This window comes from Armigeres subalbatus, chromosome 2, assembly GCF_024139115.2.
Source record: "Armigeres subalbatus isolate Guangzhou_Male chromosome 2, GZ_Asu_2, whole genome shotgun sequence".
In the NCBI taxonomy this organism is placed as follows: domain Eukaryota; kingdom Metazoa; phylum Arthropoda; class Insecta; order Diptera; family Culicidae; genus Armigeres; species Armigeres subalbatus.
The window spans coordinates 447,203,146-447,216,475 of NC_085140.1; positions in this window are offsets into that span (position 1 = coordinate 447,203,146).

The following is a 13,330-nucleotide window of genomic DNA, read 5'->3' on the forward strand; positions in this document are numbered from 1 at the left end:
CGGTTAGTAGTCTTCCTTTTAGTCCTCGCTCGGTGAACCGGAAAGGTACGCGAAGCCGGGTCGTTAGGGAAAGGAAGCTACTAGCTTGAGGGAACGGTTATTCCGGACCACTCTCGATTCCGAAATCGGAAGCCTTCCGTCCAGCCGCCACTCCCTCCGCATCTTTAGTTTCGGCCATATCGCTCGAGCTCGACCTCCATCGCTGCGCGCCAATCTGCAGCATCTGCGGCAAAGCCAATCGGCCGCCATCGCCACAACCTGGTCGGAGGACATCGTCGCCATCTTCCCGGCGGAGTATTCGCATCAGTGCATCGTGAAGCAAAATCCTGCGCAGGTATGTGAGCTTGTATTTTCATGGCCATGATTAGCTCTTTTTCCATTCCGTACCGATACGTCCAACCCGAATTAAAGAATAAATGCCGTTAAGTAATTTGAGGAAGTTAGCTTGAGTTTTAGTTGTATTGCGTTTCACGGGGCTGGGAAAATTCACTCCCCATTGCGTTTGCCGTGGCTACAGTCTTAAAGTTGTCTTCGAAAGTTACTTTCCGTTCTTTTTCAGTGGGTTGAGCGAGTTCGGGTAGGTGGGAAGTGGGTAAAGAATATTAAGCGTAAGTAATTTTGGAGCCAGCGACCGTTCGAGAGTCCCCAGAGGTAAAGGGTCTGTGAAAGTCGGGCAAATAGGGAACACGACCGGTGGTCTCTCTTCGAGAGTGGCGCTTAAGCCACCGTGTTTAAAATCACCTCGAAACCATTCGCGAACGGTTACAAGCTGGTGTGAGGCAAGGATGTATTCTATCACCGTTACTGTTCCTCATCGTAATCGATGAGATTCTGGTAGATGCGATTGACCGTGAACCAAACCGCGGGCTGTTATGGCAGCCTATAACCATGGAGCACCTAAACGACTTCGAATTGGCGGACGACGTTGCACTACTCGCGCAACGGCGCTCTGATATGCAGAGTAAGCTCAACGACCTTGCCGATCGCTCCTCCTCGGCAGGTTTAGTCATCAACGTCAACAAAACCAAATCGTTGGATGTAAACACGGTGACTCCTTCCAGTTTCACAGTAGCCGGGCAACCAGTGGAGAATGTTGAAAGCTTCCAATATCTTGGTAGCCAAATGGCGTCAGACGGCGGTACCAAGATCGACATAGGCGCACGGATCAAGAAAGCAAGGGCTGCCTTTGCGAGTTTAAGAAATATCTGGAAAAACAGGCAGATAAGTGAACGCACCAAAATACGAATTTTCAACTATAACGTGAAATCTGTGCTGTTATACGCTAGCGAAACATGGTGTGTATCAGTGGAGAACACTCAACGGCTGCAGGTGTTCATTAACAGATGCCTGCGGTATATAATTCGGGCCTGGTGGCCTCACAACTGGATCTCAAACAACGAGCTCCATCGTCGTTGTCACCAGAGGCCGATAACAACAGAAATTCAGGATCGGAAGTGGGGCTGGGTCGGCCACACTCTACGTAGGGGCGGAAACGAAATCTGTAAGCAAGCATTAGACTGGAACCCAGCGGGACATCGCAGCAGAGGCAGACCCAGAGGCTCATGGCGGAGAAGCCTCAATAAAGAAATAAAAGAAGTCGACCGAAATCTAACCTGGCAACAGGTTAAAGCGATAGCCGGGCATCGCTCAGGATGGAGATCTTTCAAGTCGGCCCTTTGCACCACCGGAGGTGTACAGGATCCATAAGTAAGTAAGTAAACGAAATACGTATCTGCTTGTTGATACATAAAAAAGTTAATAGTGGAAGTAAATGGAAGAATAATAGTCTTTTAACCTTGTAAAAACTCGTCTTATGACAAGTATTTTTTGACAATGATTAACGATTATGATTAATGAATAAAACGTTTGAAGTATGATTAACGATAACCAATCGTGACTATATGTTGACACAATATGTGTATGATTAATGATTAGCTATCGATATGATTATTGATTAATGATTATGAATAATCAAATTAAATGATTTGCATTGTGATCAATAATCAAGTAACCTTTCTACCAAATTATGTTAGTAAAGGTATAAAAACTGTATGATTATGATTAAAGATTAATGAATAAAAGCGATGTTTGCAATGATTAAAATTGATGATTAATGAATAAACAAAAAACAATCAAGAATATGATTAGTGATTAAAGATTAAATTCAAAAATCTATGACTAACGATTAGTGATTAATGATTGAATAGAATTTTTTGTATGATTATGATTAATGAATAATGATTAATGAATAATGAATAATGATTCATTAATCATGATTAAATCTATGATTAATCACTGGCGCAGGAGGACTATCAGCTGAATTGCGACATCAAATCTGTCGACGAGATGATCGCATCGTGGAAGCAGAAGGAGTTGCATGGGACGCACCCCCATAAACTGGAGCTGGAATATATCGACAAAGTGGCGTCAAATATGTAGCTGGTGCGGGGTGAACTCTTCTCAGAAACAGAAGGATTCATGGTAGTTATCCGGGACTGGGTAATTGCGACGAAGAATTATCGGCACTATATATTGTACGAAAACGTGGAGGACCGCTGCATGAAGTGCAATTCAGTAGGAGAGACGATCGAGCATATCGTGTCCGGGTGTTCAGATTCAACCTGTCTCGGTCGCCATAACGAAGTAGCCAAGATTGTGCACCAACAGCTTGCTTTAAAGCACAACTTGGTTAACCAGTTTGTCGCCTACTACAAATATGTGCCTGTCCCGGTTCTGGAAAATAGTTTCGTGAAGCTGTACTGCGATCGCGAGGTCATAACGGCCAATCGGCCCGATATTGTGGTCTATGACAAAAGGATGAAGCGGGTAATTGCTGTACCGCTAGACCATAATGTCCAAACAACATTCTCCAACAAGATAACGAAGTACCACGACTTGATATCGTAATACTTCTGCTCAATCAAGTCGTAGTAAAATTGGTGCTATGTTGTGCTAATGTGACCTGTGATTTATGTTTTCCCTTTTTGGTGTGTGAAGGAACTTGAAATCCTTCACGCGAAGGTGTTCCGTCCGGTCTGAAGATCGGATTGTAGGTTGCGAGAGGTCTCGATCACTCCGATTCCTCTTGGTGGATCCCGAAGCTTGGCGGCTTGTAGGCGTTCGTCTCGTCGTCCGGCCAGTGAACCACATAGGCACCTACGGGCCAGGGAGGACTTCCACAACTCCCAGGAATCGTCGCTGGAAGCTAATCGCCGGCCACATTCCATTCTCGGTGGCCTCGAGTACGCTGACTATTTGGGCAACGAAACTGCTCGGATAGCGTGGGTTAGCACCGGTTAGCGAAGACTCACCCACTGACAGCATCAGCACACCATTAGAATTCCGCATATGCGAAGATTGCACCAACACCACCGTACGCAACGTCTGCACCATCAACTGCCATCCACGAAGATAAGCCTCACCAACACCATCGCCCCATCCACCGCGCCTGAGCTCGAGCCGGAGCCACACGACAGGTTAGATACCTTTTATTTTTGTAACCAATACATCTTGAAAATACGAAATTTAGAAAAAACAGTCAGGCCGTCGATTTTGTTATATTCCGACCGACTGAGGGACTGAAAGAAGCACGGCCGTGCGAATGCACAAGTCCATAGTGGAACTTGCATGCAAGTAGGATTGATAGGACTGGTAACGAAAATTAAATTCCTATTAACGAACTTGGAGATTGTTTTAGGCAAAGGAAAGATTGATTGATTGGTTTTTTTTAGAATTCATTGTCTGGGAAGGGAACTGGGAATTAAATCGTAAAGGTTGGGAGTGATTTGTTCGGTTCGTTCTACTTTTTGCCATGATTTTGACGGACTCGCCCTGAGTCTCGCCGGGTATCTTATCTTGCTGCTTCACAAGCAAGAGATTTAGGTCGTCTTGCTTGGCGCTTAAGTGAAGCTAGTTAAACGGAAATCAAATAACGGTTCCAACTCCAAAACTCCCCGTTACATCCTTAGGAAAGTTGGAACTATCTCATAACCTCCATAGCATCCAAAAACAGTGGTTCTAGGAACTTGCAGCATCGTTAGAAGATTCCTGAACCACCACAACTAATACATCCGGTGCAAACGTTTATTATAGCATTTTGAGTCAACCGGCGAATGAGATTCACAGAGCCTAATCACCTTTGGCTTACAGATTGCCCGGGGTAGGTGAAAATTCGCAGCACGCTTGCTGAGGAAGTGCCAAAACTCTATAATAACAATACGAACTCGTCTTTTGACAAGAAAAAAATGTTGATCACAAGGAAATATAAACCATCATCAAAAGAGATATAAATAACAAATGGCAATTGAAATGGGATTGATTCCCAGAAATAATAAATTAAGAGAATGCAGGAGTATAATAAACGGTGACGCACGGTAAAAGATTGGGCGCCAACTAAACATGAGAGTGGCATTGGCCGACAGCAGCCGCCAAGTAAAAAGTGCAATCTTTCTTCAAAAAATCGCGCTGATAGATGAAATACGACTAACATCTGATTAACTTACAACTACTTAACGGAAAACCTGATACAGTGAACTATCCCTAACTCGATGTTCTGTAACTCGATGAAATTCAAATTCCCTTTGAATCTAGCATACTGCGCTCCCTCCGTAAGTTGATATCTCCCTTACTCGATATTCTTTGGGTCGAAGTAATTTTCCAATGCATTTTCACCTCGCTAACTCGATGTTGTCAAAAACAGTTACTTGCTCGATATTGTTAGAAGTTAGAAGTGAAAAGAAAGTGATAAGCGATAAGTGAGAAATAAGAAGTTTGAAGTGTGAAATGAGAAATGCGATATGAAAAGCGAAATGTTAGAAGTGAGAAATTCTAAGTGAGAAGTGGGAAGAGAAAAATGAGAGAGAGAAGTGAAAAGTATGAAGAGAGAAGTGAAAAGTTGGAAGTTAGAAGTGAAATGAGATAAGTGAGAAATGAGAAGTCAGAAGTTAGGTATAAGAAGTCATAAGTGAAAAATGAAAGTGAGAAGTGCAAAGAGGGTAATTAATAGTGACAAGTAAAAAGTTAAAAATGAGAAGTAAGAAATTCTAAGTGAGAAGTAAAAAGTGAGAGGTGAGAAATAAAAGGTGAGAAGTGCGAAGTAAGAAGTGAGTAGTGGGAAGTGTGTAATGAGATGTAAGAAGTGAGAAGTTCGAAGTGAGTAGTGAGAAGTGAAAGGTAAAAAGGGAAAGTGAAAAGTGAAAAAATAATAGTTAGAAGTGAGAACTTAAAACAGCGAACTGAGAAGTGAGTAGTGGGAAAAGGGAGGTGAGAAGCTAGATGTGCGAAGAGAGAAGTATGAAGTGATAAAAGAGTATTGAGAAGTGAGTTTGAGAAGGTAGTAGTAAAAAATGAGAAGTGTGGACCAAGGAGAAATGAGAAACGAGATTATTTCTCATTCTTTATTTCCTTTTTCTTCTTCCTTCTTCTGCCTTCCTTCTCCTTTCTGTCCTACATCTCTAAACTCACTTTTCACTACGCCACATCTCGCTTCTCACATCGCAACTATCACATCTCACTTCTCACCTCTTTCTTCTCACTTTTCATTTCTCACTTTCCACTACTCGCATGTTAATGCAGACATCTCACTACTCAATACTCACTTCCATTTCTCAGTACTTACTTCGTACTACTCTGTACTCATTTCGAACATCTCATTTCTAACTACTCAGCTCTCGTTGTTCACAATTCACTTCGAACATCTCACTTATCACTTCACTCAATAAGGAAAAATATTGAAGGAATCAAATTTTAACTGTTCCGCTATATGGCATTCGACCAAATAAACAGGAACACGTTCGTCTGACTATACAAAAATAAATCGGATACACCAGTTTACAACGCCAAAGCCATCCACAGCGGAACACAGATCACAGTCCCTTTGGAAGCGAAAATTATGCTCAGTCTTGGTCCCAAGTTAGCCCTCCCCCTCACTGAAACTCGTCAAGCTCCATTCTACCACCTAATGGCTGATGTAGAACCAAACCCAGATCAACCCATATGTCACCATCCAGGACCAAACTAGTTGCGCCACCGCCAACATCATTACAAACTACATTCATCGTACTAAAAAAAGCAATAGGTAATGTTTTTAACATAACCGAGTGTAGACGTAGGACTTGTATAAACGTATCGTATTTACATTTAACTTTTAACTTTTGGATCTATGGAGTTTGATTATAGGTTATGATATTGGAAACGACGACTTCCATGCTGTGTAGAATTATTAATTTCTTTATTCAAAACTTCTGGAAATCAAACTAACAATAATTTCAATAATTTATCAGAAAATGAAAACCAAAGTATAAAATAATGCTTATTTAAATATCCTTCTGGAAATTATTTTTTGCGGACTTTTTAAAAACATTTACATGTAATACGGCGAAATTTCTAATCTAAAATGGATATTAACACTACTGCTGAGGTGCTGATTATGCATCTTTAATTGCTAATGCCTTATGCGAATGAATGAAAGTAATTATTTTAATCAAATTTTTATTTTCATCAGTGTAGTTGATTTTTTTTGCTGGGGAATCAGAACTGTTATAGTATAACCATGTTTTAATGTACGTGTCGTTTAGTACCAACCACAACTTAACATATGGTCAGTCATATGCCATGACTCGTACCCATCCCGGTATCATGTGGATTATGAAACCAATCACTTTCCGTGGATGAGCAATCCAAATCTTTCTGGGCTAATTTTATTTTTCTTCATCTACCACCGCTGCCATCGCTGCCTCAGTCATCATCGGCCTCTATCCGACCATCATAAAGTACAGAATGACAAAAAAACGCCCTCTTCTTTCATGCATATTCGCAGACCCACCGACAGCTCTCCCGCTGGCGATTGCATGCTGTGTAGGTAAACACAGCGAACGAGCGAACGAACGAAACGAAAAATGTGCGAGTGAAAAGCTCGTTAGTACGCGCTGCTGTCAAGAATTGTAATGACACGCACACGTCAGGCACTGCTTCTTTTATACGCAAAGAAAATTTTACGATGGACTCGAAGGTCCGTAGCATACTGCATTCTGAAGTCCGTGTTAGGAATGCACGGGATTGGTTATGTATGCAGTTATTATTGGCTTTGACAAGAATTTAAAATTTCAATAACTTATCGTTGATAAGAAAATTATTTTGAGCTTTTTAGTGGAATGTTTTCACCTGTCATAAGACGAGTTTAAACAATCCCATTGAATTCCACCACTTAATTGTATCCTGACAGATACGTATTTCGACCTCAACAGTAAGGCCGTCTTCAGTGTCTCGTACTTGACTCGACTTATCGTTAATAATCTTAAGCTTCAATGAAATTGACGAATTGCTGGAAAGTGTCCGAGTCGATTGATATATAAATCTTCAAAATCCATCGAAAAATAAAGGCGCTAGTAACGTTTGAAATCTTCCCTCTCAGCGTAACGCTCTCGATTTCCAAAAATCTAAATGACACCCAGTATACTAAAGAAAGACGTAAGTCCTACGTCAAAACTTAAACACGAAGTTTGATTAATTGTCGAAATTCTATACCACCGCAGAAGATATCACACGGAATTTCCTGAAAGAAAACCCAATCATCTTCTTACTGAAATCGGACAAAGGCAATGAAATGGTTTTATGGACGCAGAAGTGTACAAGCAAAAGATGCATGAGCTACTACCGATCGCTGCGCCCGAGAAAAATTATAGTTCAGTGGTAGAGTAGATTAGTAAAAGGTAGTAACTCTCCATAGAAAAGAGTAAAATAAACTATCATTGTAGCCTGGGTTAAAATATGAAACCAAATCCGTCGGATATAAAAGCAAACGTTTTTGCTGCTTTTACAGACTGCGAAGGCTGAAAGAAATTCCTAAAGCTAATTAACCCACAATCATTTAGTAGGGTTACTCTTGGGGTCTCAGTCTGATCAACTACCGTCATTATCGTTGCAAATGTAGTTTTCTGCAGCAATCCCTCCGACGAGTGTACCGCTGCAACCATTATTGACGCAAACTGGAACAAAAAAGAAGCACCCGCCATGAAGCCAGTCTAAAACCCCCAATGACTCATAATAGAAAAGTCCATCGTTGAAGCTGGGGCTGTCAACGGCGTTTCGTGGTTATCCTTCCGGGGGAAGCCAGACCACACTAAATAGAAATATTTTTCCTCAAACTAAAAATTTGAAATTTTATGATTGCCGAGAATCCAACAGCCGGGATTTCGGCAATTATTTCGACGAATCTCGGTAAAGTCATCGGTAATCGTTACCGAGATCTTGGTTAAAAGTCAACTTTGCGAATTTCGGTCAAATTATGATGAAATTTTGATAAAAGGATTACCGAATACCACGGCTGTTGGAATGTCGGCGAAAATTGTGCTGAGGTCGGCAAAATAATTTAAGTGTGTACACAGTATTCTATGCCTGCCATTGCATCGATCGCTACGTCTCCGGATTGGCAATCCTACGCCATTGCTCGCGGTTGGAGAACGGAATAAAATTGGAGCTGGGATGTTCAAAGTTTATTTTCCTACCGATCAGTAAAGTATTCAGTAAATGTCTGCTCAGATATAACTTAGAGTTAGAAAACGAAAAGCAAAACATAATGTAATTTGGAAAGTACAAATATAATTTCCTACAAAGATTTTGAAAACAAAGAGCTAATTGTTGCAATACAGCTAATGGACATTTAAAAATAACTCTGACGTGCAATCCTCTTCACAAAACCAGCGAGATCCCAGTGTAACCCCAATTCCGACACGGTTTAGTGGCAAACATTTTTGATCCTCCATAAACGAATGCTCAGTACCAAGTTCTGCATTCAGCACCAGCGTCCCAAACACAAGTTTAGACTCTGATTTAGTATGTGGCGGTAATGGGCAAATCACTCATGCGAAGAAAGCATTAGAAAATCATTTAGCGACTTCGTGGAAGGCAACGAACCCGCGGGCTGCACACATCGGAATGAGCTTTGCGAATGGCCGAGAGAAGTAGCGAGAAGATAGATGAAGATCTATTATATGGATGGGTCAAGCAAAAACTGCGATAAAACAAATCGTAGACTAAGTCACTGACGAAACCATTTCCATTTGTGGAGCAATAACTTGCATACGAATGGTTTTGATGAGTTTTGCATTTGAAATGCGTTGGTAATGAGGTAATTTTTCTAAGTGCAAACCTTCGTAACTTCCATCGATAGCATGTTGAACAAAAGTGTCTTTTGTTCTGGGTCAAAATGCCGTTTTGTTACCAATCGAGGTTTGACTTACGAGTTTGAAATTCCAGCACATACGGCAACAACACTGTTCACGAGCCATTTATAATTTTTCCATTCATAGTGCCTTGTGATACCAGTTCTTTTCGAGAGTCAAAACAAAACAATCAACCCCAAATAGTCGGGCGCAGCTAATTCAAATTACCTACCGCTCAAGGTTCACCAAATTTGGAGTCAGGTTTCGGTTTCAAAGAAAAGCGAGATGATATGATGCTTGCTTTACAAATGGGCGGCCGGCCAGTTGCAGCATCCCATGGCTGCAGTCTGCCCGAAACAAAGCACGGCATGGATAGGTCGGTCCGCCCGTACGATCCTGACCTGGACCAACGAAACGAACCGGGTTAATGCAAGACACTGTCGGCCTCACTAAGTCATGCTGTGCTCCAAAGCAAAGGTAGGTACCAACCCATTTGGCTGGCGGCGCTGATGGTGGCAGCATTGCAAAACACGACCCGACCATGGCTGAATAGCGAAGGTCTGCAAGAGATTTTAGAAAACAACAATAGAAAATCGTTAATCATTTCATAGTTCAAGAACAACGGCAACGCAAACTCCAAATGTGGTCCACCGGTATAGCCTGGCCACTCGTTTGTTCACATGTAGGTTGAAAGACTAACTGGGGCCGTACACACAAAAAAAGGATTCGTTTTCAAATGCGCGTATATTTTGACCGGTTGGAGAGCTACAGACGAAACTTATTATACCAATTGATATCAAAGCCTCGGACAATGTTGTCATCGTAGAAACAAAATGTATATTTTCTTAACTCTTCTTAGTTCAACAAATGTTGATGCTCGACGATTTTACTTTTTTTCTCACGAAGTTGGCTTTAAATTCATATTATAGCCGATAATAACTGAATGAGACTGTTGTCATCATTAGCATGACATGGTACATTATTTTCAGTTGACCTTCGAGTTAACTGGACGGTGCAAACTCTGAGCGAAGGTTCACGTATTTCATTTTTAAAAGGATTAACAATAGCAAAAAAAGTATTATAATATGTTCCAAAAATTAATAACAAAACATAATCCAGAAAACTTTTACAAAGCTAAAGCTTTTCGAATCATCGTAATCTTGAAAGCTTATAAAATTCCCTGCGAAGCCAATTCGCCCTAATCCGATTCATTCCTGCATTATAAGCTCGTTCAATCGTAATGACGAAATCCATCCTGCAAGCCACCTTCTCCCTTTGGTCTGCCAGAAACCATTTCCCAAGATTAAATTTGAAACATTTTCACCGGTGGAATTTTTCGGCACTCTGCCCGGAACATTCTTCTTGAATCGTACCTACATTTATAAATTTCTTTCAAGCAGAAGCAGCAGCAATGGAAGTGTCGCTTCCGTCTCGGTGCCATCGAACGTGCAAATCCTGCTTCGTCTCGCACGAGTGAACCATTCACAGATACTTTCGGCAAGGCGACGGTGTACCTTTCTCAATAACCTAGCGCAACATCAGCAGCGTAGCTGGGGATTATTTCCGGGGGAAAATAATAAAGATTCTGTTCGGTTCCTGTTGTGTTCTTGTTCTGTTCTAACAGTGGGATTTAAAAAATCCAAAAAGGCAATGATCAAACAGATCCGTCGAAGCTGCTACGCCAATGCTTACTCAGCGCATATAGATTGGTACTTTCATATACAAATTCTGATTCGTACCGTTTTTTTTTTCGTCCCTTTTTTTCTTCGCCATTCGAGTCGTTCACGTATTTCTGCTGACACTGCAACCGAAAGAGAGATGTCCCACCTTTATGGGCCCTATTGGCTGCTGGAAGCCGGGGCAGCTTTAGCATCTTCTCCCAGCCCCGCAATTTGCATTGATTTTTACCGGACCGGTGTATCGCAAATTGCTGCCTGCCACCACAGCGAATGAGAAATTCTCTAAGCTCTCAAACAATATACACATCGCAACTTTGGTCGAGTTCGTAGTCCGTGCCCCACTCGGCGATTCGCTGCAAGTAGGTACGTGGCCAACTGGATGCTGGATACTCTCAGGGGTCTCGCGGGGCCCATTCTCGGTCAGGCTCGGTTCTTTCCGTCGTACTTCCACCACACCGACCGGCTTAGGTCCTTCCCATTCGGTAGGTATGTGAGTGTTCGTTCAACAACGGCGAAGGAGAGTTTTTGGTATCATTATAATCGGATTAATAATGCATGAATATTTCCAACGCTCTTCGACAGTTGGCGATGGAGTGCTTTGGCTACGTGCGCAACTGATCTGTACTGCTGGTGGGTGGTATTAATGTGCCATTGGGGAGCTGGGACGAAGGGAGTATGACAAAAAATCGGGTTTGGTCATTGAATCGAATACTGGTTCCCGTCCTGCTGCCCAGGCAGGCGCCATCACGCTACGATGGAGCTTTCAATGGCCAGCAAAAGTGTCAGTCATCATCGTCACAAAAGCCGTGCGCAATAGTTCGAAGCTCTTAGGGACACACCGAGAAGGTGTAGAACGTCTGAGTCAGCATCCAGTGCTAAACCATGATACATATTGATCCCATATCTACCATGGAATAGTTGGTGGTGACCAAGCTGAAAGAAACCGTTGTGAAGAGGGCGAAAATTCGTAGCAGGAAAAAAAACTGTGGTCGTGGAAAACCTTCTACCGACATGATTTATGGACATTTTATTGATGGATATGGGTCCCAATACTGGATGCTGGTTAGCTGCTCTCCTTCGATGAGGTTTGATGAATGGAATTGGAAAAAGGACTGGACAAAGGGATGTTCATGTTTGAATATTTCAATACGACTCATTGGTAGTTATATTTCTATTATTATTAGTAAGGCAAATTTTTAAATTAAATGAGATTTCAATTACGCAGGTAAAGTTAACTCTAGAATATTTAAAAAAATAGCGACCAAAACATTTAAATATTGTGAAATGCCCTTTATCTTTGTTTAGTGCAGCGGTTCTCAACCTGGGATACATGTACCGCTGGAGGTACTTTAGCCGGTCTGAGACAAAAATGCGTAATGGCTGATATTATTTATAATTTAAAAAAAACTCGATTATACAAAGTCCTATTTTTACCCATCTTAGATAGAAACATTAGCCGCATTTGGCACAATATAACACAAAATCAAGGCAAATGCAGCCGTAACGTTTCGAATATTGCCAGATTTATATAAAATGCCACATTATTTCACCTAGTGGGTGGGGAAGGCACTATTTCTCGCTTTTCTAAGGGAATCAAAATCAACAACATTCATAAAAATGGCAAATTTATGAATTTCATTTCAAAGAACCAAGATTTTTTAATAGTGTTTGTAAGTACATTTTGAGTACGGCATTGATATTGTGACTCATGTCACCAAATGGTCCTTAGGAAAATACATTTAAAAAAAAATCGAGTCAAGTTCGAGACACTGAGGACGTCCTCACAGTTGCGGTCGAAATACGTATCTGCAAAGATTACAAAACGTGGTGGAATGAAATGGAAAGTATAGATTACCATGTCATACTCAGAATGTCGGACAATAACCCGGTGAAAATGGTGCTCGATAGCAATCCGACGGGGACAAGATTTCGAGGTGCACACAGCTAGCAAGGTGGATCGATTAGTGGAAGACAATTTGCGGAGATGAAAACATGTAAATTTCATACAATTTTCCGTTGAAATGTCGAAAAAGCTTTTCATAAAAGCTAAGAAGAACTTTCAGTGTAAATTCCGAAGAATTAAAAAAACGTAAACCGAACCGAAAGTAAAAAAAATGTCGAAATCCCGGAAATACTCTAGTTCAAATTATGCGTAAATTTCCGTAAAAATTAGGGAAAACTTTACGTGAAATTTCTGGAGAATTTAGGTGGATATTCCCGAAAATTTCCCGTCGAAACTCTCACTAATTTCCCATGAAAATTTAAAAAAAATCGGTTCGAATTTTTAACAACTTTTTGACGAAACTCTAAACCATAGTTTCCCAAAGTGGTGGGTCGCGACCCCCTGCCTGTGTAAATCTTATGGAAGGGGATCGCGACCCCCCAACTTTGGGAAGCTATGCTCTAAGCAATATCTTATGGTAATTTCAATGAATATCCTGTGGAAATTCCCAAGGATTTTCCATTGAAATCTAAATAATTTCACGTTGA